Source organism: Capra hircus, chromosome 28, assembly GCF_001704415.2.
Source record: "Capra hircus breed San Clemente chromosome 28, ASM170441v1, whole genome shotgun sequence".
In the NCBI taxonomy this organism is placed as follows: Eukaryota; Metazoa; Chordata; class Mammalia; order Artiodactyla; family Bovidae; genus Capra; species Capra hircus.
In genome coordinates, this window is record NC_030835.1 from 9994277 (window position 1) to 10020073 (window position 25797).

At 44.7% G+C, this 25797-nt stretch overlaps 1 long non-coding RNA gene across 1 annotated transcript; it reads left to right on the forward strand.

Moving 5' to 3' along the window:
• LOC102178601 lies at nt 35-24473 on the forward strand. The gene is made up of 3 exons (XR_311187.3): nt 35-295; nt 15428-15502; nt 23261-24473. It is a non-coding gene; the product is annotated as an uncharacterized LOC102178601 (long non-coding RNA).

Consider the following 25797-nt stretch of genomic DNA (forward strand, 5'->3'; position numbering starts at 1 on the left):
CCCGCCCCGCCCCGCCCGGCCTTCCAGTCCGCGCCTGGGCTGAGCCCGCGGGGCCCCGGGCCCCTGCGAACCATTCTGGGCGGGGCGGGAGGCGAAGGCGGCCCTGGTCCGCGCTCGCCGGGTGAGTTCGTGGCGCAGGCCTAGGCGGGACCCGTACCCCACGTTTGGGGCCTCCGCAGTATGCGGACGCCACGTCGGCGTTGTCACTGACCCGGCCGGAACCCAGCCTTGAGAAGCGCGAGCTGTGGGGGCCACGTCTCGCGGCGGGGTACGACCAGGGTGACCGGGTAGAGAGGTGAGCGCAGGGTTAGAAAAATGGCTGAAGATACTGAAAGGCGTTCCTGCCGGGCCTCAGAGGCTGGGAGTGGGGGTAGGATTCCAACCTAGAATAGTAAATTCTATTTACTTTAAATCCAGCAAAGGTTTCCTTTACACACCCACCGGCAGGTAAAGACTGGCTCCTGGTAGCCTTGGTGCTAAAAATACCAGGCTTTCTTTGGACCACCTGCCGAGATTTGCCCCTCACCTTCATCCCGAGAAGATGGCTGAGAGTGTTCTTGAGGGGAAAGGGGGGCTAGAGGTACAGCCTGTGGTAGACAGGTATTCACAGTGCCGACCGGGCTCTGGTGTTAAAAAGGCTGACCTCTGGGGTCTCAACCCACCTAACTGAAAAATGAGACCCAGGCACCGCCACTGAGCCTAGAACTCATTCAGTGGGGAAGGACTAGGCTATTTGTTCTCCTGGGCAACAGGAAATTCGAATCTGTTGGAATTGGGCCGAGAGACTGGCTGCACCACATTATAGTAAAAGCAACCAACAGGTTAAGTGCAATGTAAGGAGGAGATCTTGTAAAGGAACTGTTGGGTCCATTCCCAGTTTTTTCTTATTAAGAGGGATGCAGCCAGCCTCTGACACCCAGACAGCTCGGAGACCTCCTTGGAGAACTGCCCATCTGTTCATCTAGAGTAGATAGTGCGTGTTTGAGTGCTGGGCCCGGGTTTGATACTCAAGATACAGCCATAAACAAGACAGTGGAAGCCTCTTACTCCATAAAGCTGATTTTTGATGATGGAGACATAATTGCAAGTTGAAGTAAATGCTAGGAGAAGAACAAGGGACTGCGTTAGAAAATAGGAGCCATTAATTCTTTAGGTGGAGCCAGCAGGAAAAATGTCTTTGAGGAGTTGATATTGGAATTGAAGTCAAGAGAATGAGGAGATAGTGCTGGGAAAAGTCAGCGAGAGACATTCCAAATCAAGAACAGCTTGTGCCAAGGTCCTGAGAAAGGTAAGCTGTGAATGTGTCAAGGAGCTAGGGAGGAAAAAAAAAAAAAATAATATGGCCAGAGTATGGAGCCTGGGAAAGAGAACCAGGATGATATGAGGAGGTGGGTGGGTACCAAGACATGTAAGACTGTCTAGGTTCAATTCAGTTCAGTTCAGTCACTCAGTCGTCTCCAACTCTTTGCGACCCCATGAATCACAGCACACCAGGCCTCCCTGTCCATCACCAACTCCCGGAGTCCACCTAAACTCATGTCCATTGAGTCAGTGATGCCATCCAGCCATCTCATCCTCTGTCAATCCCTCCCAGCATCACGGTCTTTTCCAATCAGTCAACTCTTCGCATGAGATGGCCAAAGTATTGGAGTTTCAGCCTCAGCATCAGTCCTTCCAATGAACACCCAGGACTCACCTCCTTTAGGATGGACTGGTTGGATCTCCTTGTAGTCCAAGGGACTCTCGAGAGTCTTCTCTATCACCACAGTTCAAAAGCATCAATTCTTTGGCACTCAGCTTTCTTCACAGTCCAACTCTCACATCCATACATGACTACTGGAAGAACCATAACCTTGACTAGACAGACCTTTGTTGGCAAAGTAATATCTCTGCTTTTGAATATGCTATCTAGGTTGGTCATAACTTTCCTTCCAAGGAGTAAGCGTCTTTTAATTTCATGGCTGCAATCATCATTTGCCGTGATTTTGGAGCCCCACGAAATAAAGTCTGACACTGTTCCCACTGTTTCCCCATCTATTTCCCATGAAGTGATGGGACTGGATGCCATGATCTTCGTTTTCTAAATGCTGAGCTTTAAGCCAACTTTTTCACTCTCCTCTTTCACTTTTATCAAGAGGCTTTTTAGTTCCTCTTCACTTTCTGCCATAAGGATGATGTCATCTGCATATCTGAAGTTCTTAATATTTCTCCCAGCAATCTTGATTCCAGCTTGTGCATCCTCCAGCACAGCATTTCTCATGATGTGCTCTGTGTATAAGTAAAATAAGCAGGGTGACAATATACAGCCTTGACATACTCCTTTTCCTATTTGGAAACAGTCTGTTGTTTCATGTCCAGTTCTAACTGTTGCTTCCTGCCTGCATCTAGGTTTCTCAAGAGACAGGTCAGGTGGTCTGGTATTCCCATCTCTTTCAGAATTTTCCACAGTTTATTGTGATCTACACAGTCAAAGGCTTTGGCATAGTCAATAAAGCAGAAATAGATGTTTTTCTGGAACTCTTGCTTTTTCCATGATCCAGCGGATGTTGGTAATTTGATCTCTGGTTCCTCTGCCTTTTCTAAAGCCAGCTTGAACGTCAGGGAGTTCACGGTTCACGTATTGTTGAAGCCTGGCTTGGAGAATTTTGAGCATTACTTTACTAGCATGTGAGATGAGTGCAATTGTGCGGTAGTTTGAGCATTCTTTGACATTGCCCTTCTTTGGAATTGGAATGAAAACTGACCTTTTCCAGTCCTGTGGCCACTGCTGAGTTTTCCAAATTTGCTGGCATATTGAGTGCAGCACTTTCACAGCACCATCTTTCAGGATTTGAAACAGCTCAACTGGAATTCCATCACCTCCACTAGCTTTGTTCATAGTGATGCTTTCTAAGGCCCACTTGACTTCACATTCCAGGATGTCTGGCTCTAGGTGAGTGATCACACCATCATAATTATCTGGGTCATGAAGATCTTTTTTATATAGTTCTTCTCTGTATTCTTGCCACCTCTTCTTAATATCTTCTGCTTCTGTTAGGTCCATACCATTTTTGTCCTTTATCAAGCCCATCTTTGCATGAAATATTCCCTTGGTAGCTCTAATTTTCTTGAAGAGATCTCTAGTCTTTCCCATTCTATTGCTTTCCTCTATTTCTTTGCATTGATTGCTGAGGAAGGCTTTCTTATCTCTCCTTGCTATTCTTTGGAACTCTGCATTCAGATGCGTATATCTTTCCTTTTCTCCTTTGCTTTTCCCTTCTCTTCTTTTCACAGCTATTTGTAAGGCCTCCTCAGACAGCCATTTTGCTTTTGTGCATTTCTTTTCCATGGGAATGGTCTTGAACCCTGTCTCCTATACAATGTCATGGACCTCTGTCCATAATTCATCAGGCATTCTATTCCTTAAATCTGTTTCTCACTTCCACTGTATAAGCATAAGGGATTTGATTTAGGTTGGAGACCTTTTATTAAACCATTGAAGGGTTTTATGCAGAAGACTAATGTATTCTGATTTTCTACTGTGTGTGGAAAAGAAATGCACAAAAGCAAAATGGCTGTCTGGGGAGGCCTTACAAATAGCTGTGAAGAGAAGAGAGGTGAAAAACAAAGGAGAAAAGGAAAGATATAGGCATCTAAATGCAGAGTTCCAAAGAATAGCAAGGAGAGATAAGAAAGCCTTCTTCAGCGATCAATGCAAAGAAATAGAGGAAAACAACAGATTGGGAAAGACTAGAGATCTCTTCAAGAAAATTAGAGATACCAAGGGAATATTTCATGCAAAGATGGGCTCGATAAAGGACAGAAATGGTATGGACCTAACAAGCAGAAGATACTAAGAAGAGGTGGCAAGAATACACGGAAGAACTGTACAAAAAGATCTTCACGACCCAGATAGTCATGCTGATGTGATCACTAATCCAGAACCAGACATCTTGAAATGTGAAGTCAAGTGGGCCTTAGAAAGCATCACTATGAACAAAGCTAGTGGAGGTGATGGAATTCCAATTGAGCTGTTTCAAATCCTGAAAGATGGTGCTGTGAAAGTGCTGCACTCAATATGCCAGCAAATTTGGAAAACTCAGCAGTGGCCACAGGACTGGAAAAGGTCAGTTTTCATTCCAATCCCAAAGAAAGGAAATGCTAAAGAATGCTCAAACTGCCGCACAATTGCACTCATCTCACATGCTAGTAAAGTAATGCTCAAAATTCTCCAAGCCAGGCTTCAACAATACGTGAACCGTGAACTCCCTGACGTTCAAGCTGGCTTTAGAAAAGGCAGAGGAACCAGAGATCAAATTACCAACGTCCGCTGGATCATGAAAAAAGCAAGAGTTCCAGAAAAACATCTATTTCTGCTTTATTGACTATGCCAAAGCCTTTGACTGTGTGGATCACAATAAACTGTGGAAAATTCTGAAAGAGATGGGAATATCAGACCACCCAACCTGCCTCTTGAGAAATCTGTATGCAGGTCAGGAAGCAACAGTTAGAACTGCACATGGAACAACAGACTGTTTCCAAATAGGAAAAGGAGTATGTCAAGGCTGTATATTGTCACCCTGGTTATTTAACTTCTATGCAGAGTACATCATGATAAACGCTGGGCTAGAAGAAACACAAGCTGGAATCAAGATTGCCAGGAGAAATATCAATCACCTCAGATATGCAGATGACACCACCCTTATGGCAGAAAGTGAAGAGGAACTAAAAAGCCTCTTGATGAAAGTGAAAGAGGAGAGTGAAAAAGTTGGCCTAAAGGTCAACATTCAGAAAACGAAGATCATGGCATCCAGTCCCATCACTTCATGGGAAATAGATGGGGAAACAGTGTCAGACTTTATTTTTTGGGGCTCCAGAATCACTGCAAATGGTGACTGCAGCCATGAAATTAAAAGACGCTTACTCCTTGGAAGGAAAGTTATGACCAACCTAGATAGCATATTCAAAAGCAGAGACATTACTTTGCAGGCTAGGGTCCATCTCATCAAGGCTGTGGTTTTTCCAGTGGTCATGTATGGATGAGAGAGTTGGACTGTGAAGAAGGCTGAGTGTTGAAGAATTGATGCTTTTGAACTGTGGTGTTGGAGAAGACTCTTGAGAGTCCCTTGGACTGCAAGGAGATCCAACCAGTCCATTCTGAAGGAGATCAGCCCTGGGATTTCTTTGGAAGGAATGATGCTAAAGCTGAAACTCCAGTACTTTGGCCACCTCATGAGAAGAGTTGACTCACTGGAAAAAAACTCTGATGCTGGGAGGGATTGGGGGCAGGAGGAGAAGGGGATGACCGAGGATGAGATGGCTGGATGGCATCACAGACTCAATGGACGTGAGTCTGAGTGAATTCCGGGAGATGGTGATGAACAAGGAGGCCTGGCGTGCTGCAATTCATGGGGTCACAAAGAGTCGGACACGACTGAGTGACTGAACTGAACTGAACTAAACTGAAGAATAAATTGGGTGGGTGACAGGCAAAAATGAAAGCAAGGAGACAATTAGACTCTAATGGCAGACCTGGCCCAAACTAATGGTGGTTTGGACCAAGTTGATGGCCGCACTAAGATCAGTAGTTCAAAGATGCTGTTTTGGACATGGACATCAATAAGATGGATGGGGAGGCCATGGAGAAACCAAAGATTACTTTCACGTTTCTGGCTGGAGTAAGTGGGTGAACAGTGCTCATGTATTGGATAGGGTAGCCTGGAGGAAAGAGACTACAGCTCAGACAGGCACATCAAGAATTCTGCGTTTATGTTGAGTTCGAGATGCCCATCAGAGATCCAGTTCAATTGTCCAGTCACTACACACCCAGAAGAGATGCATGGGCTGGAGGTGGGGCTTTGAGAGACATCATTCTAAAGACGGTAACCGCCTTGGGATCTGAGGGAGTCACCCAGGCCAAAGAGATGGATGTAGAAGACGTGGGGGTTCAAGAGAGACCCAGAGGAGTCGGAAGAGCCAGAGCAAGAAAGAAGACTGAAAAAGGCTTCTTTTTCAAAAGGCTGGGGAAGCCAAAGGAGAACCAGAGAGTGCTATATCCCAGAGACTGACAAAGCAGTGTTTCCAGAAAAGAGTGGTCAGCTCTGTTAGATGCTGCTCACAGACCAGGTAAGATGAAGAAAGGGAAGGAACCTTTGATTCTGGCAACATGGAAGTCATTGGTGCACATGATAAGGGCAGTGTTCCTGGAGTAGTGGGGTGGCTGCCACACCATGGTAGAGCAGTTGTGTTTGGACAGCTTATCCAACAGGTAACACAGAACTGGGAGAGGTCTAGAAGGGATGTGGAAGCATAGGAGGCTTTGGCAGAGAATGCTGGATGACCCTAGCAGCCATTCTCCCCTATTCCCTTTATTATAGACTTTCCAATTCTAGCTGGCCACATAGCTTCCTTGAATAAAAGCAAGTTTCTAGGACTCGCTCAGGGCTCCGCATGATCACAGGCATGATCACATGACTCAGTTCTAGCCAACAGGAAGTAAATGGAGGTGAAGCTTGTGCAACACGGGGTAAGTAGCTGTAAAGGGAGGTTGTGTGCTGGCCTCAGCCTTTGTGTTCTCCTGCCCAATGGAATATGTAAAGATGTAGCTGCAGCTCAAGCAGGCTTATTCAACGCTGAAGTGGAAGCCGTGTTGAGGATGTTAGGGCAACAGGTTTTTGGGTTCCTGATGTTTAGGGATTTGCTGTAGCTACTCTGGCTACCTACTTCATCCTTTATTTTCCAGTGCTTATAGCCATATCTAATTTTAATTTTTCTTAGGATACTTGGGTTTTATTCAAATGTGGAAGGGAGTAGAACAAGCTTGCAGAGTGATAGGAATGACTCAGGAGAGATGGCAGGCGTGATGATTCGGAAGAAGAAGTGGAAGGAGATGGGATGTGGGCAGGAATGGTGTTGTCCCCTCTGGTAGAGGAATGCCCCCACCATTATCAAGGGGGATGTGGGGACAGAGAAGATATTTCCAGTGAAGGTTGGGATTGGAAAGATGGTCATCCACACCTGATGATTTCTGCTTAACCTTGGATGGTGAAGAAGGTCGTGAGCCTAGAACAAGGAGGAGAGAGTAAAGCCAACTTTGTGAATCATGGGCCGGATGATGTTAGTGGTCCTGCCGGCCTGAGCAGCCTCAAAGAGACAGCTGCTTCCTGGCACAGTTGGCCACACTGCTGCAGGGCATGAAGGGGGTGAGGGAAGTGCCCACAAAGCCAGCAAGGCCGCCACCCCATCCCCACCAGGCCTCACTGACAGTTACTGTGACACTCACCTGCCATTCCCAGCTGCCCTTTGAGACCCACCAAGCTTTACCTGACCCATTTTTACAATAATTTGTTGTGGCTTTCAGAGAGCATCAGGGACACTCAAAACAGGGCAGGCCCATTTTCTTTTCCTTTTTTAAAAACTAAAAGGAATCACAGTGGTTATCATTTTGAAATGTACAGAAATATCAAATCACTATGTTGTGCACGAAGAACTGACAGTGTTGTAGGTCAATTATATACTTCAAAAGCAAACTCACAGGAGAAAGAGATCAAATTTGTGGTTACCAGAGGTGGGGCCTGGGGAGGAGGGGGAATTGGATGAAGACTGTCAAAAGGGACAAACTTCTAGTTGTGAAATAAAGTACTAGGAATGTAATTAACACCTCTGTATGTTACATATGAAAGTCATTCAGAGAGTAAATCCTGAGTTCTCATCACAAGGAAAAAAATTTTATTTTGTATCTCTTAATGTATGAGTTAATGGTTGTTCACTAAACTTATTGTGGTAATCACTTTATAATATTTGTAGATCAAATCATTTTACCATATACTCTGAACTTATACAGTGCCATATGTCAGTTACATCTCAATAGAACTGAAAGAAGGAAAAAAAAAGTACCACGTAACCTAAAGCGGAAGAATGGAGATATGGACAGTCCCAACTCATAAAAGGGCTGTATTTTAATGGTGATTTAGTTTCCGGGCTAGCCCCTAGAACTGTAATTGCCAAGAATATAACTGAATTATTGCACCTACTGCAAGCCTGAGGTATAGATTATGGAAACAGAAAATAGTACAAGGAAGGGTAAAAGAAAGAAGCTAAGAGGACTTTCTTCTCCTGGACCTGGAGTGGCTATAAAATTTAAATGGAGGAACTTGGCTTTACCGTCCTCTGACTTCCTCCTTTAACCCTCCCATCACCACCCCCGCCCCGTCCCAGGCTGGTCCTTGTCCCATTGCTGCTTTTGCTCACCCTGGGCTCCACTCTGGCACTTCTGTGTGTGTATGTGTGTGTGTGTACAGGACAAGAGGTGGGGAATAAAGGGGAACACCTTGAATATAAGAGGGACTTGGTGTCCAAGTGTTCCTAATTCTCAGCCTCTTGATCTTGAGCAAAATATTTTACGTCTCTGAGCCTTACTTTTTTATTTGTGAAGTCAAGATAGTAGAACCCACCTCACAAGCTTATAGTAAGAATCAGATGAAATAACGTTTGTAAAACATCCTATAAGCTAGAAGAAACTCTGTTTTCTTGGAAAGATGCCTTATTGGGCCAGATGACCAAGGGTCCTCACTTTAGTCAGGATGTTTTGGTTGGAAGTGACAAAACCCTACCCAAACTAGCTTAAGCCAAAGGAGGAAAAATTATTAGAAGGATACTCAAGTCGTTCACAGAATCAAAAGAAGAACTTGAAACTAGATCGATTGTGGATACTAGGGGCTGATCCTGCAGGCTACACAGACCAGGAGCCCTTTTCTCTCTGTCTCTCCTAGTACTCAGAGCTTGCTCCATGTTGGAGATGTGACTCCAAGTAACTCTACATTCTAGGAATCCCAAGGAAGGTCTCTAATTGGCCAGACTCTGGTCATGTGCCCACTCTTGAACCAATCACTGTGGCAAGGGAGAGAGGTTTCCCTAGTTCCACCAGGTATAGGTCAACATGTCCATCCCTGTGGTCAGTAGAGCAACACCTTTGCCAAAGAAGAGGTGGTGGGTGCAGGACCAACCTAATTCCTGGCAGAGTTTTACGGTATATATATGCCTAGTATTTCTTAGGCCCTAAGCAGTCACTGAAAGGTTTTAGGCAAAATAGTAACATTATTACACTTGTGCTTTTAGAAGATCCCTAAGGCTGCAGTAGGATTGGAGGGAGCAAAATTTTAAAATAGTTAAGGAACCTGTACAGTGGTTCAGAAGATTGATGAGGAAATGGTAAGAGGTGAACAGATTCAAAATATATATAGGAGGTAGAACTGAGGGGGGACTAATAGGATGGTGACTAATAGGAAATCTGGCTGCATGGACAGTGATGCCGTTTACAGAGACCAGGAATCCAAGTGACTCTGTGTGTATTTGGTGAGGAGGTCACAACTCTTTCATTTGCGAGATCTCTGGATAGAGAAGAGGTCCAAATTGCTGTTTGAAGTTCAGGAGAAACATCTAAGCAACATTATATATTTGAGAGCTGTATTAATCAGAACTTGTGTTCAGTTCCTGTAACATCTACCCAGCCACACTGCTTTAACTAAATGGTGTTTGTTGCTCTTTGCTGCTCTATTTATTGAAAACTCTGACATGACGCCAAGTTTGAAGGTAAGCAGAGCAGGACTGGTCCTTCAGGGCCCGGGTCTGCCCTGTCGGTCTGCTCTGGCTCTCCTTACTGGGAAGCTTGCCCCCTCAGTCAGCTGTGGTCACACAATGGCTGCTGCAACTCCAGCTTCCCACCTGCATTCCACATATGCTGGAGAAAGAGCAGAAAGGATGAAGGAGCAGCACCTGTGTTAAGGAAAGCAACCCTTTCCCAGAAATCCCCGCTGCCTGCTGCTTATCCCTCATTGGCCAAGTCTGGTCACATGGCAGTGCTTAGCTCCATGAGAGGCTGGGAAATGTAATTTAAAAAATAAGTCCCGAGCCTATTTGACAGAAAGAAAAGGGGAATGATTCTTGAGAGAGCTGCACAGAGATGGTGATTAATAACTATGAAAGTAGAGGAAATTATCTTAGGACTGGGAGTTGAGAAAGGAGAGTAACCAAGGCCGAATAGCGATTAATGTGGGGTCAACCAGAAAGAGAAAAAGAAGAGGGATTAATTAACCTGAGAAAGAGCAGTCAGCAAGGCAGGTGCAAAGACAGAAAGGTAGTATGTATACAAGTCAAGGGAAATGAGGGTTTCAGGAAGGAAGGAGCAGCCCCCAGTTTCCAGTGATGTAAGGAGGACTGCAAGACAAAGCTGAGGAGTGACCCCGGCGGTCGGCAGCTCCAGAGAGCTGGGTGAGTGAAATAACTGAGTCAAAAGTGGGCTGGAGACTAAATGAGGTTCAGAGTGAGATCGTTAGCTGGAAGAGGATGGGGGTAAGAGACTGAGGAAGAGGTTTGTTTGGATTTTTTAAGAAGAGAGAGACTTGAAGATGTTTAAATGATGCAGGAAAGACAGTAGAAGAGGAGAGATTGAAGAGTCTGAAGGAAAAGAGATGATGCTTGCTGGAGAACGTGGGAGGGACTGGAATTCAGGACAAGTGGGCAACCAAAAACTGGAGGACAGATGGGGCTCCATGGAGACAAGAGGATGGGGGAAGAGCTGAGTTGGATGCAGATGTTTGTGGGTTTAGTGGGGGTCCCTGAGTGAAAGCAGCCTTTTTTTTTTTTTTTCTTCTGAAAATAGGAGAAATAGGTCACCTGTTAAAAGAAAGTGGCTGTTTGGTGGGATCCAGGGATTTTTAGAGAAACTTAGTAGAAAATGAGAGAAGCTTCTGAGGAAGGCAGGCAGGAAGGTTTGAGGATAGTGAACCAGAGTCAGAGTCACAGCTCAAATGAGACAGCCTTCATCAGTCCTCAGCAACTGGGATATGTCCCGGTGTAGAGAGCGCAGACAGGAGAAGTGATCAAAGTGTGGAGGGGGTTGCTGGAAAGGCATAATAGAAAACAATGGTACAGAGGGTTGGAGACAATTGAGGAGAAACCACTGAAGTGTTGTGTCATGAGTTGTGGGTGTTGGGGGAGAGAAGTGATAGCTGGAAGGGCCAGTAGATGGAGAGAAAGGAGAAGATGGGAGTGGAGCTGGAGGGCCCTCATTGACTACAGAAGACAGGAGTGGTTGCACGAGGCTAGGTCAGACAGAGGGATTTACCCATGGGAGGGAATGATTGAGCTGGAATGAAAGAATCAGGACACTTGGAGTGAGGAAGTCAGGGTCAAGTATGGCAGGACTCAGGTGAGCCGGGCGCTAACATCTTTCATTCAGCTGTCTTGAATTAAGGTTGCCTTTCTTGAAAAGATCAGGGAGCCGTGGAGAAAGGTAAACAGAAAAGAAAGTAATTTCTTAGCCTGTCACCCAATGCCTACCCAAATATCTGTTTTAAAGAATTTGTAAATTTCCAAGGGCTTCTTGCTCCAATATGCAGCAGCCACCGCGGCTGTGGGTCTTCTGTCCTCAGAAGTATCCCTAACAGACTGTAGAATTTGTAATAGGAATCCATGTGTGAGCACAGGACACAGTGGAGCATACTTTAATGGCGGAGGCCAGGACTGTCATAGATGATGGTGACGAGGAGTCCTACCCATCTCACCTTAGTTGTCCAACCTATAAACTGAGGGTGGGGGAGAGGGGACAGTTGTTTAGTAGGTAACCTCCCAGGGTCCTCCAGCCTTGACAGTTTTGCCAAAGCAGGAAGGTCCAGATGTTGCCAGTAAGACATCAGAGGGAGGGTGCCCATCAGCGAGATTAAGAGCAAGGTCAACCCTAGCTTTGCCCCTGACAGCTGTCCACTAGGGGAACTGTGGACTGTGTGCAAATGTGAAAATCACTTGACAGTGAAGAATTATTCCTTCTGAAATAATCTCATGTGAAATGACTTTCACAAATCTATGCGTTTGTAAAACAATGTGGAAAGGTAGGCTCAGAGTGAGTCACTCACCCCATAAGATGTGGAACCAGAACTGTTAGCTTTATGTCCAGACCTTTGTGTCTCAATCTTCCACCCCAAACTGGAGAGTCATGATCACATGGATTTGGGGATTCACTGAGCCCCTGGGACCCCTATGCTCAGGCTCTGCCAGGAGGGACCCTTGATAGGAACCCCAGGGAAAGGGACAAAGAGGCACCTGCCCCACCTGCCTGAAGCAGAGCAGAGCAGAGGTGGATGCTGTACCCATCACAAGCGCTTCTGCCTGGCAGCCTCAGCTCTGGGGACTTTCCCCTGGTTCCATGGGAGAAGCTGGCTGTCCCTGGGGAGCAGTGCGTGCTAGCTGCTGCACGTGCAGACACTGCCATCTAGGGGCAGCCAGCTGAACTGGCTTTATGGAACCACTGCTCTGTGTGTGGGGGCGGGAGGAAAGGGCTTTCGGTCTGGTCTGAGGCTGCTTCCTTCCTGGAGCACTAGTTCTGCTGGCTCCCCTCTCCTAGTTACCCACTCAGACAGGACTATGCACCTCCTCCTCTGAGTATCCGATCTCCCTTCCTGTAAATGTTTCTTCTCTTCCCTGCTTCCACCGTCTCCACAGGCTCTCTGGTGCTCATGTGCCTTTAGATATCTTCCATGCACTGGCCACACTTCATGTTATCACCAGACTTGCCCTCTCTCATGAGCCCCAGCCCTAGTCTAGAAGGAGAACTTGATTCCATGCTCCCCTTCCCCCAGGCCTTGAGAAGTTCATGTCCCTGAACACTGCAGAGGCTCCGCAAGCCTGGTCCCCATAACCACATCTGAGCAGGTCTCCGTAACCACGGCTTTGACCACTGGCCTTCTTTACACTCAGTGATCCAGTCTGTCACCTCTGGTTCAGGGGTGTCTGCACAGCCTGCCCTTCAGGACCCAGGGTTGGAATCTGCCCTTCAGGACCCAGTGTTGGAATCTGTTGAATGGTTTCTGGCTGGAGGAAGCTGCCTCACCCAGAGTGCTTAGACCTAGAGCTCGCCAAACCCTCTTACCTCACTTCTGGACAAGTGATGAGTGATCCTGGCTCTGGCCTCCCCATGGGGTCAGATGAAGCCAGAGTTCAGTTTCAGTTCAATTTCTCCCTCCACCCTGTCCTGCTTCCCTTACTTCCTGCACACAGGTCTCTGGATCTGCTTCTGTTTCCAGTGCACTTGGCCACAGCACGTGTTATCACCTCAGCTCCGAACATCTGCCCATTCCCTCTGTGTGAGAATACAGCAGGAAGGAGCCAGCCGGCCCCCCGCTTAGCCAGGTCCTTCAGAAGAAGGGGCCTGGAGGCTCCCACGTCACCAGCTTCCAGAGCACCACTCACACTTCAGCCCCAGTGTCTCCCTTTCTTTCTCCTGCTCCAGCTACTTCTGGCCAACTGGCCCCCAGCTTCCTTGGGAGGGGGCTCTGCCTGCTGCCCTCTGCGAGTCTTCAGCCCTTGCCCTCTTCCTCTTTCAGAGAGGCACATTTGTGTACCCCAAGAGTGAGAAGCTGATTGCCTTGGTTGACTGTCACCCTCTACATCACTTCTTGGACAAAACTTTTGTGCTAGTTTTGCAGGTTGGTCTGCCTTGCATACCTCAGCAGTCCATGGGCTCCTAACTCAGAATCCAGGACCCACCTCTGGTCCAGCCACTCTGTCCAGGACAGTTTGGGGTACAGAACTCTGGTGAGGGGACTCCAGTGGAGCTGCTGCATGAGAGCCCCAGGAGAGGGCAGTGACGCGTGGCAAATGAGTGCATAGTGTCTCTCTGGTCTGCTGCTAGGGCTGCTGACTGGAGATAATAAACAAAGTTTCATCTACACATTAGCATCTGCAACCAGTTTGAGTATGAGTATGCAGATCCGGTTTTGTGATGATTATAGTCTTATTGGTCGACTTTTAAAGGTGTTTAAAACATTTATGAGACTGAATCATCAGAATTGGGAAGAGTGTCATTGATTACACTTAACTTCAAATGTTCAGGGCAATCTACTTTGTTAAAATTATAAAAGGTCAATTTGTTAACTGTGGGAATTTGTTGTTGTGTTGTTGCTAAGTCGTGTCCGATTCTTTCTGACCCCATGGGCTGCAGCATGCTAGGCTTCCCTGTCCTTCACTGCCTCCCGTGTTTTGCTCAAAAAAGTCCTTCACTACCTCCCGGATTTTGCTAAGTTTTGAACAAAATCCCGGAGGTAGTGAAGGACAGGGAAGCCTGGCATGGGACAGTCCTTGTGGTTGCAAAGAATCAGACATAGTATGTGAATATTTAAAGAAATGTTAACTGTTTCCGTTTTCCCATGTTGCATGTGAGACAAAGTGTGGAGCTGGCTGTGTTTCTCTGTGTACACAGAGTTCCTTGGGCATTAAAGAGTAAGCTGTGGGGACCCCAAGGGGTGCTGAGAGTCAGTCCAAGGAGCAGGACACTGTCACGGTCTGTGCACCTGGGGGTGAGAAGGTGTCTGCCCTGTGCTCTGCCCCATGGCCCAGCTGGGGCCAGTGAAGGGGGCTGACCCTGTGCTCTAGCGTAGGATTCACAGCTGGTGGCCGCCCGGCCCTCACCCCACACAGGCCTGAAGTTGATTCAAGGTTCTTTCGAGTCATGAATATTGGGGAAGAAATGAATGCCAGGTAAGGGCAGCTGAGGCCCCTGCCTGGCAGACATGTCAAAGGCTTCCTGCAGCTGAGGCCCCTGCCTGGCAGACATGTCAAAGGCTTCCTGCAGCTGAGGCCCCTGCCTGGCAGACATGTCAAAGGCTTCCTGCTTGAAAGGGCAAGCCGCACAGCCCACCCCAGGAGCTGGCTGTGTCTCTAGGCCCAGCTCCCCAGCCCCTCTGGCCCTCAGGGCCCTGGCCTCCTCCTCTTGAGTATGAGCAGTGCTGGGATAAGGGCCTGGCAGCAGGCTAGTCTTCTCTCCCCCTAAACAGGCACAATCAGAAAGGGCACAGGGAAGGCCCAGTGCCAACTGAGTCCACTGACAGGCAGAGCAGCTCTCCCAAGTGCTTGTCTGAATTTGCATTCCTCTCCAGGCACCCCACTCCAGTGTTCTTGCCTGGAGAATCCCAGGGATGGGGGAGCCTGGCGGGCTGCCGTCTATGGGGTCGCCCAGAGTCGGACACAACTGAAGTGACTTAGCAGCAGCCAGGCCTCCTCTACCCTTGCAGGCCCATTGGGTTTCCCCAGCCATACTGATTCTATACAATTTAATGTTCCCTGAGCTTCATGGCACATCTATAACCCTCTCTGAGGGACTGAGGGTGAGGGCACAAAAAACTTTTGGTCAGGAAATCAGATACGGAGGTTTACTAAGCAGATAGGATAATGCTATTTTTATTACTTCATTAAAAAATATTTAATTAGTTAATACATTCACATGTATTAAAGTTCAAAAGGGCTTTGGAATGGACATTTTCTTCTCACTTGTGTCCCCAGCACCCTTTTCCTCGAGGCAAATACTGTTACTGGTCGCTCATGTATTTTCCTATCAGGATGTTATGGAAGACGCTGTTGGTTGAATCCTCAAATCCTTTCTGTTTTCTTTTTCTAGGGATAGAGTCACCAAAGTTTGGCAAGGTATAAACCTATCCATGAGAAAGACTACATTCTCCCAGCCACTCTTACAGTTAAGTACAAGCATACCTCATTTTATTGAGCTTTGCTTTGTTTATCTGTGTGTGCGTGTTTACAAATTAAAGGTTTGTACCAATTCTGCATCAAGCAAGTTTATAGGCGCCATTTTTTTTTCAACAGTGTTTGTTCACTTTGTGTCTCTGTGTCACATTTTTGGTAATTCTCATATTTTAAACTTTCATCATTCTTATTTTTGCTATGGTGATCTGTGATCAGTTATCTCTGATGCTACTGCTGCTAAGTCACTTCAGTCGTGTCCGACTCTGTGCAGCCCCATAGATGGCAGCCCACTAGGCTCACCTGGGATTCTCCAGGCAAGAACACTGGAGTGGGTTGCCATTTCGTTCTCCAATGCATGAAAGTGAAAAGTGAAAGTGATGCTCAGTCGTGTCCGACTCTTAGCGACCCCGTGGACTGCAGCCTACCAGGCTCCTCTATCCATGGGTTTGCCAGGCAGGAGTGCTGGAGTGGGTTGCCATTGCCTTCTCCCTGATGCTACTACTATTGCATAAAGATTACGACTTGCAGAAGGCTCAGATGATAGCATTTTTAGCAACAAACTTTTTAAATTAAGGTATGTACATTATCTTCTTAGACATAATACTACTGCACACTTAACAAATTACAGTATAGTGTAAACATTACTTTTATATGCACTGGGAAACCAAAAAAATTCATATGACTGGCTCTTTTTTTTAATTTTGCTATATTTACTTTATTGCAGTAATCTGAAACTGAACCCATGATATCTCTGAGGAATGCATGTGCAACCAGTGGGATGTGAGCAAAAGTGATAACGTGCTTCTTACTAGGTCATACCTTAAGGGAAAGAAGTACGTTTGGCCTTTGATAAAATTCAGCATCCTTTCATGATAGGATTAAGTATGATTTAGTATGGAAGGATCTGTTCCATACCAACAGATTAAGTATGGAAGCATTATTCCTCAACATAATAAAGGCCATATGTGATAAACCCACAGCTAACATCACACTCAATGGTATAAAGTTAAAAGCCTTTCCTGCTAGGATCAGGAATAAGACAAGGATGCCCATTGCCATCATTTCTATTCAACATAGGACTGGAGGTCTTAGTCATGTCAATTAGGCAAGAAAAAATAAATAAAAGACATCCAGTCAGAATTTCATCAGAATGGAATCTGTTTACAGATCATATGATATAGAGAATTCTGAAGACCACCCCAAAACTGCTAGAACTCATAAATGAATTTAGTAAAGTCGCAGATACAAAACCAATATATAAAAATCAATTGCATTTCTATACACTAACAACAAACTATCTGAAAGAGCGAGAAAGTAATCTAAGCTTTATTTTCCAGGTAAGAATAGTGGATTGGGTTGCCATTTCCTTCTCCAGCGATAGAAACCCAATCCACTATTCTTACCTGGAAAATCCCATGGACAGAGGTGCTTGGCAGGCTACAGTTCATGGGGTCACAAAGAGTCAGACACAGCTGAGTGAGTGAGGGCACAACAGACATCTATAAGCACATTCCACACAACGACTACAGAATGCATTCTTCTCAAGTGCCCAGGAAACACTCTGGGCACGTATTTGGCTGCATCATGTCTTAGCTGCAGCACATGGCATGCAGGCTCAGTTTCTGTGTGGCATGTGGGATTTTAGTTCCCCAACCAGGAATCAAACTCACATCCCCTGCATTGCAAAGTGGATTCTTAAACATTGGACCAGGGAAGTCTCCCTAAAAGACATTCTTAAGTATAGACCATATGTTAGGCAATCACATAAATCTTTAAAAATTAAAATAATTGAAATCATACAAAAGCTTATTCTCTGATCACAATGGAATGAAATTAGAAATCATTAACAGAAGGAAATTTGAGGAATTCACAATTATGTGGATATGATGCTTCCCTGGTAGCTCAGACAATGAAGAATTTGCCTGCAGTGCAGGAGACCTGGGTTCAATCCCTGGGTTGGGAAGATCCCCTGGAGGGGAATGGCAACCCACTCTGGTATTCTTGCCTGGAAAATCCCATGAACAGAGGAGCCTGGTGGGTCTCATGGGTCCATGGGGTCTCAAAGAGTCAGGCATGACTGAGCGACTAGCACACAAACAACATACTCCTAAATAACTAAAAGGTCAAAGATGAAATCAAAAAGGATATTAGGAAATATTTTGAAATGAATGAAAACAAAAACACTGCATACCAAAGCTTATGCAACCAACACAGTGCTTAGATGGAAAATTATAGCTGTAAACATCTATATTTTAAAAAAAGGAAGATCTCAAATCAATAATCTAACCTTGTACCTCAAGATACTAAAAAAGAAGAGCAAACCAAACCCAACACAAACAGAAGGAAGGAAATAATAGAGATTAGTGCCAAAATAAATGAAATAAAAATGTAGAAAAAATGTAAAGAGGAAATCAACAAAACCAAAAGCTGATTCTTTAAAAGGATCAACAAAATTGACAAATCTTTAGCTAGACTAGTAAAAAAATAAAAGACTCAGTTTATTAAAATCATTAATAAAAAGGGCCATTACTTTATTTTCAGAAATAAAAACGATTATAGCAAAAAAAGAAAGCAATCTCATTTACAATAGCATCCAAATAATTAAATAAATAAAATATTTAGGGATTAAACTGGACCAAGGAGGTAAAAGACCTGTACACTGAGAAGTATAAAAAGTATAAGACATTGATGAAAGAGCCTAAAGAAGATACAAGAAATAAAAAGGGAAGGAAAAGAAGACGACACAAATAAATGGGAAGATATTCCATGTTCCTGGATTGGAAGAATTAACATAGTGAAAATGTCCATTCTACCCAAAGGAATTTACAGACTCAGTGTAATCCCTGTCAAATTTCTAATGGCATTTTTAGGATACCTTTTAGGGAAACCTATCCTAAAACCCTAAATAGCCAAAGAAATCCTAAAAAAGAACAAATCTAGAGGTATCACACTTCCTGATTTTGCACTATAGGGAACATTCCATGCAAAGATGGGCACAATTAAGGACAGAAATGGTATGGACCTAACAGAAGCAGAGATATTAAGAAGACATGGCAAGAATACACAGAAGAACTATACAAAGAAAGATCTTCATGACCTAGATAACCACTATGGTGTGATCACTCACCTAGAGCCAGACATCCTGGAATGCGAAGTCAAGTGGGCCTTAGGAAGCATCACTACAAACAAAGCTAGTGGAGGTGATGGAATTCCAGTTGAGCTGTTTCAAATCCTGAAAGATGGTGCTGTGAAAGTGCTGCACTCAATATGCCAGCAAATTTGGAAAACTCAGCAGTGGCCGCAGGACTGGAAAAGGTCAGTTTTCATTCCAGTCCCAAAGAAAGGCAATGCCAAACAGTGCTCAAACTACCACACAGTTGCACTCATTTCACATGTTTGCAAAGTAATGTTCAAAATTCTCCAAGCCAGGCTTCAACAATGTATGAACTTCCAGATGTTCAAGCTGGTTTTAGAAAAGGCAGAGGAACCAAATTGCCAACATCCATTGGATCATCGGAAAAGTGAGAGAGTTCCAGAAAAAATCTGCTTTATTGACTATGCCAAAGCCTTTGGCTGTGTGGATCACAACAAACTGTGGAAAATTCTTCAAGAGATGGAAATACCAGACCACCTGACCTACCTCCTGAGAAATCTATATGCAGGTCAAGAAGTAACAGTTTGATCTTGACTTGGAACAACAGATTGGTTCCAGATCAGGAAAGGAGTATGTCAAGGCTGTATATTGTCACTTGCTTATTTAACTTATATGCAGAGTACATCATGTGAAATGCCAGGCTAGATGAAGCACAAGCTGGAATCAAGATTGCTGGGTGAAATATCAATAACCTCAGATATGCAGATGACACCACCCTTATGTCAGAAAGCATAGAGGAACTAAAGAGCCTCTTGATGAAAGTGAAAGAGGAGAGTGAAAAAGTTGGCTTAAAACTCAACATTCAGAAAACTAAGATCATGGTATCTGGTCCCATCACATAGTGGCAAATAGGTGGGATTTTCCTAATGGAAACAGTGACAGACTTTATTTTCTTTATTTTCCAAAATCACTGCAGATGGTGACTGCAGCCATGAAGTTAAAAGACGCTTGCTCCTTGGAAGAAAAACTATGCCCAACCTAGACAGCATATTAAGCATCAGAGATATTAGTTTGCCAACAAAGGTCAGTCTAGTCAAAGCTTTGGTTTTTCCAGTAGTCATGTATGGATGCAAGAGTTGAACTATAAAGAAAGTTGAATGCCAAAGAATTGCTGCTTTTGAACTGTGGTGTTGGAGAAGACTCTTGAGAGATCCAACTAGTCCATCCTAAAGGAAATCAGTCCTGAATATTCATTGGAAGGACTGATGTTGAAGCTGAAGCTTCAATACATTGGCCACCTGATGTGAAGAACTGACTCATTAGAAAAGACCCTGGTGCTGGGAAAGATTGAAGACGGGAAGAGAAGGGGACGACAGAGGATGAGATGATTGGATGGCATCACCAACTCAATGGACGTGAGTTTGAGTATGCTCCAGAAGCTGGGGATGGACAGGGAAGCCTGGCGTGCTGCAGTCCATGGGGGGTCCCAAAGAATCAGACGTGACTGAGCGACAGAACTGCTGGACTGAATGTTTGTTGTGATCCACACAAAGGCTTTTGCGTAGTCAATGAAAAGGAAAAAGATGTTTTTTCTGGAATTCCCTTGCTTTATCTATGATCCAATGGATGTTGGCAATTTGATCTCTGGTTCCTCTGCCTTTTCTAAACCTAGCTTGTACATCTGGAAGTCCTCAGTTTACATATTGCTGAAGCCTAGCTTGAAGGATTTTGAGCATAAAATGAGTGCAATTGTACAATAGTTTGAACATTCTTTGGCACTGCCCTTCTTTGGGATCAGAATAAAAACTCACCTCTTCCAGTCCTGTGGCCATCAGCAAATGATTTTGTAGCCTCAGCTCTGGGGGCTTAATTCAGAGCTCTTTTGTCTTTTCAAAATGTCGCTACTGACCTGTTTGGGATCCTCTAACATCATATTTCTGTAACTCTGTTTTACCACATAAAGTGAGGGGTAGGATCAAGATTTTAACTCACTGAGTCTATGCTGGGAGTATTTCGAGTAGGAAATGGAACCCGCGTGTCTTGCTGGATGTAGAGAATAGTTTGAGGCATTATTTGTTGGAAAGAAGCTCTGCCAGGAGAGGAATTTCCAGGGACCTGGCCTCTGCCTCTGGCTACTCTGTGACCTCTCCCATTCTAAGTACGGCTGGACCAGCCCTGAGCATGTACTTGTGTAATGAGAAACTTCTCTCGTCAACTCTTTGGTTCCTTTGAAGCAAGAAAGATAGGATAAGTGCTCATTTCTTTTTTCTTTCCCAGGTTTTACAATGAATTAATTTTCTAGTATCATCCAAAGACTGTTTATTTTTTTAGCATTTAAAAAATTTTAAAGGATTGTTGTGAACTTATGAATTTAAACATATCTTATGTGTTTTAATCCATCTTAAGTAAAGATGCTCATGTTGTCCCATTTTTGCAAGAAAGAACACTTCATGGTAAATCTTGAGTCCTTTCTTTCCGCAAGCCTTCCGTGGTTTTGGGGCACTTGCTTGATAACTGATATGACAAGATATTGCAGGTGAGCTTGTACACATTCTCTGCCCTAAGCTTGTAATCAGCCATTTCTTTGATGTTGGGAAGATGACAGTGTGGACTTATCTGCCTCTTAGAAGAGTTTTTTCATGTTTCCGGACTGAACAACATACTAATTAGGGCATGGATGTCTCTTGTCTAACTCTTAAACAGATAATCTATTCAAGGCTTAAGATATAGAAAACGAAAATCATGGAATCCGGTCCCATAACTTCATGGGAGATAGATGGGGAAACAGTGAAAACAGTGTCAGACTTTATTTTGGGGGGCTCCAAAATCACTGCAGATAGTGCTTGCAGCCATTAAATTAAAAGATGCTCACTCCTTGGAAGAAAAGTTATGACCAACCTAGATAGCATATTCAAAAGCAGAGACATTAGTTTGCCGACTAAGGTCCGTGTAGTCAAGGCTATGGTTTTTCCTGTGGTCATGTATGGATGTGAGAGTTGGACTGTGAAGAAGGCTGAGCGCCAAAGAATTGATGCTTTTGAACTGTGGTGTTGGAGAAGACTCTTGAGAGTCCCTTGGACTGCAAGGAGATCCAACCAGTCCATTCTAAAGGAGATCAGCCCTGGGATTTCTTTGGAAGCAATGATGCTGAAGCTGAAACTCCAGTACTTTGGGCACCTCATGCGAAGAGTTGACTCATTTGAAAAGACCCTGATGCTGGGTGGGACTGGGGGCAGAAGGAGAAGGGGACGACAGAGGATGAGATGGCTGGATGGCATCACTGACTCGATGGACGTGAGTCTGAGTGAACTCCGGCAGTTGGCGATGGACAGGGAGGCCTGGCGTGCTGCGATTCATGGGATCGCAAAGAGTCGGACACGACTGAGTGACTGAACTGAACTGAACTGAAGCTATAGCTGAGGAAAATTCCTTATACTTCTCTAACATGTCACAGTTGTTTCTCAATTTAAGGCAGTGGTTTTCCACTTTGACTGCATACTATAACCCCCTAGGAAGCTTTTAAAAAAATACTGGATCCATCCTGGATGCACACCCAGAGATTCTGGTTTAACTGGACTAGGATCTGGCCTGGGCATTAGTTTTAAAAGTGTGAAGCAACCTGATGGTGCACAACGCTGGGTGCATAGTTTATCATTCCATATGTGTTTTTACACTTTACTTCATATGTATGAAGCTTTAAACATTACTGTTGGTCAGTCTTAAAATTTTATGTAAATTGTGTGCTACTGAGTATAGCCTTGGGAAGCTTGATTTTTACCTAAGATTGTTGTTATGCATCCCAGTTGATACTTAGACCCCTGGTTCATTCATCCCAACTATTATATTAACAGCTTATTAAAACCTTACTTTTGCACCATCATTTTCTGCTCTCTTTTACTGCAAAATTCATAAGTAGTTAGTTGTTCAGGTCAAAGATCTTGGAGTCATCCTTGACTCCTCTTTTTTTTTTTTTTTATGTCCCAAATTTATTCATTTGGAAATCCCCTTAGCTCCATCTTCAGTCTTCAAATACATCTGACAATTTCTCACCACGTCTACCACTACCACCAGCTTCCAGCAATCATTATCTTTTGCTTGGACTATTGTAATATCATCCTAAGTGGTCTCCATAGCTGATCTTCTATAATCAATCATCGCAAAGCAATCAGAATAATGTAAGTCAGATCATTCCTCTTCTCAAAACCCTCCAATGGCTTCCCATCTCTCAGTAAACTTCAGAAGTTTTACCGTGGTCTGCCAGAACATGGTGTGCCATTTCCACCATCTATCTCACCACCTTCTCATCTTGTTACCAAGGCCAAGGTCATACTGCTTGCCTCATGCCAGGCCAGTAAATCAAGAGGGATTGCTGGGGCAAGGAATAGCGAGTTTATTTAGAAAGCCAGCAGCCTGAGAAGGTGGTGGACTGGTGTCCCGAAAACCATATTACCTGAGCTAGAATTTGGGGCTTCTGAAAGGAGAGGCAGGTGGCTGGTTGTTGCATACTTCTTGGTGCAGGGACCCTTTATGATTGCCACTGTCCACATAGGTGTGGTTACAGTGTTCCTGTAAACCTCCAAGAAGACAGGTGCTATTTTCTGTTCTTCAGCTTTTTAAAGTCAGAGCCTTGAGACTGGACTGTTCTGTGTTTTTCAGGCTGTAGGCAACACTCATTCACAGAGGTGGAGCACCAGCATGACTAAGCACAGGCAAAGAGCACAGGAGTTGGAGCTAAAGGAGTAGATCCAATAATGAGACAGGTTTGTTTTTCTCTTAGACAGTCACTCATGTTGTTAAAGCCACACTTGGGTTCTTTTTATTCCTTGACTGTAACAATCCCATCTCCACCTTTGGGCCTTTGGATTTGCTGTTTCCTCATCGATGTGAGAAGGGTAATGCTTTTGAGAAATCAGTGCATTGAGAAAGAGAACAAAGAACCAGGTAAATAAAGCAGGCTCTCCCGCTTTTCCATGCCTGTGTACTTTCCCTCTGAGGTTCAGAGGCTTGATCCTATCTGAAATGACCTCTTTACTATCCTGTGCACCTATCCAGATCTTCTCCACCCTGAAGGTCCAGCCCAGGCTTCCACTACATCCATGTCCATGCCATCCCTGACCCTTGCCATCCAAAGACCATTTTACAAAAATCATCATAGACCACCAGAGGCAGTCTGGTTCTGGGTAAATTCTCCTTTAAGGTGTGAGTGCGGGTCTTCTAGACTTGATGCCAAATTCTTTGAAGATGATTCCCTACCTTGGTTGCATATTGGAATCACCCAGGAGCTTTCAGAAATGTTTTATCTGTGTCCCACCCCCGAGATTCTGATTTAATGGGTCTGGGTGTATGTCCAGGGCATCAGAATCTTTCCAGCTTCCTCAGGTAATTCTATCGTGCAAACATTTTAAGAACCATCAGCTTTCCTGCGAGGACTCTCTCTCTGCAGGTAGTTTAAATTATTATGGATTCTTGATTAGTTTATAAAATAAAGAAAAGGGAACATGCTACTGCTTGTCGAAGGCTGCTGAAGCTTCAAGCCCGAAGTGCACAGATTTGATCTGTAGGGTCCTTTAGATTCTTGCTTCTCAAAATGTGGTCCATGGGTCAGTAGAACATCATTACAAGGAGCCTATTAGAGGTGTAAAAACTCAAGCCGCGTCCCCCCCACCCCCAGTCTTGAGAACTGTGGAACTTTCAGTACAAATGATTTTGTCCAGCCCCCAATTTAGGAGACCTGAACAAAACTATGTTTCCTAGCATAGTTTTTAGCACTCAAGGTTGTTTCTTGGGGAGACCCAGCCCCCTAAGTCCTTGCCTGGGGAAGCTCAAGGCTGTCCAAAGAATTTACCCATTGCTCCAGCCAAACATCTGACCAGAGGCCTCTGACCTATATCTTCTTCTTTTTTTTATGTTGATGTATATTTTATTTTTTAAAACTGTTTATTTTATATTGGAGTATAACTGATTAACAACATTGTGATATTTTCAAGTGGACAGCAAACGGACCCCATTTTCTTCCTTTTGCTTTTTTGACCTCTCTTTTCTTAGAGCATTTACTTAAAAAAAAACAATGAAAAAAAAAAAAAAAAAACCTTACAACTGTAAATGCTCTCTCTGTCCCTTTAAGATGTGTATGTTATCTCCTGAAACCCAGGAGTATCTTCCTTAAGGACCTGAGAGCATCCCTCTGAAATGTCCTCAGCAAGACAGATAGGGCTCCATCTTCCAGTCTCTGTAGAAGGATGGAAACCTAACCTGCTGAAAGGGCCAGTTAGCAGAGACAGCCTGATCACAGTGATCAGTCCCCCCACCTTCCGTTTGTAATTTTCCACCACTTTGACTTTGTTCAAATCCCGGCTCATCTCCTCTCCCACTCCTCCATCTTCCCTTTAAAATTCCAGTCACCTTTGTGCATGGCCTGGCTGAGTTCAGTTCCATACTGAAGCCTCTGCCCGAACTGTAGGGGTTACCAAGCAAACTCCGTCTACACTGCCTTTAACTAGCGTGTGGCTTTTCTCTAAACTTATTCATTTAACAAGATCTTCAGGTGATTTGCATGGACATGAAAGTTGGAGAAGCACCATTTCGTATTTATTATTCCTTCGATGACTTCTAATAAACAGCCCTCAATGACAGATAGGAGTTACTATGCCGATTCTACGATTGAGAGACGAAGGTCAGAGCTTTGCTTAAAGTCACACGGTTAAACTAGAACTTGAGCTCACCTCATAACTCAGTCCAGTGCTCTTTCCATAATGCCATGCTGACTGGGGAGAGAAGACACAATGCATTCGGGGACCCAGGGGTTAAACAGCTGATAGAGATCACAATAAGGTTCTTCTCCAGGCATCCATTTCAGCGACATCTTGCAGGCTCTGCTCTTCTTTGGTTGTAGAACTGTTTCAGAATCAAGTGTCTTCTAGGCACCAAAGAATTCTCATCTGGAAAACCCTATCATTAGCTGGAGTCCCAGGGATCACAGCTAGTAAGGGATATGAGTCACTGTGTTGACCCTCTTCAAGTACTGAAGAGCACTGCCTCCAAGAAGCCCAGCACCTCACAGGCTAGTGCACACACCATACAGCCACCACTATAAGTCAGACCCAGTCCTGAACTAGCCACCCCTTCTCACTGTATGCTCAGTGCAGACATGCCTACCTTCCCAGCTTTACGTCCACCCTCCATCTTCATTTTTT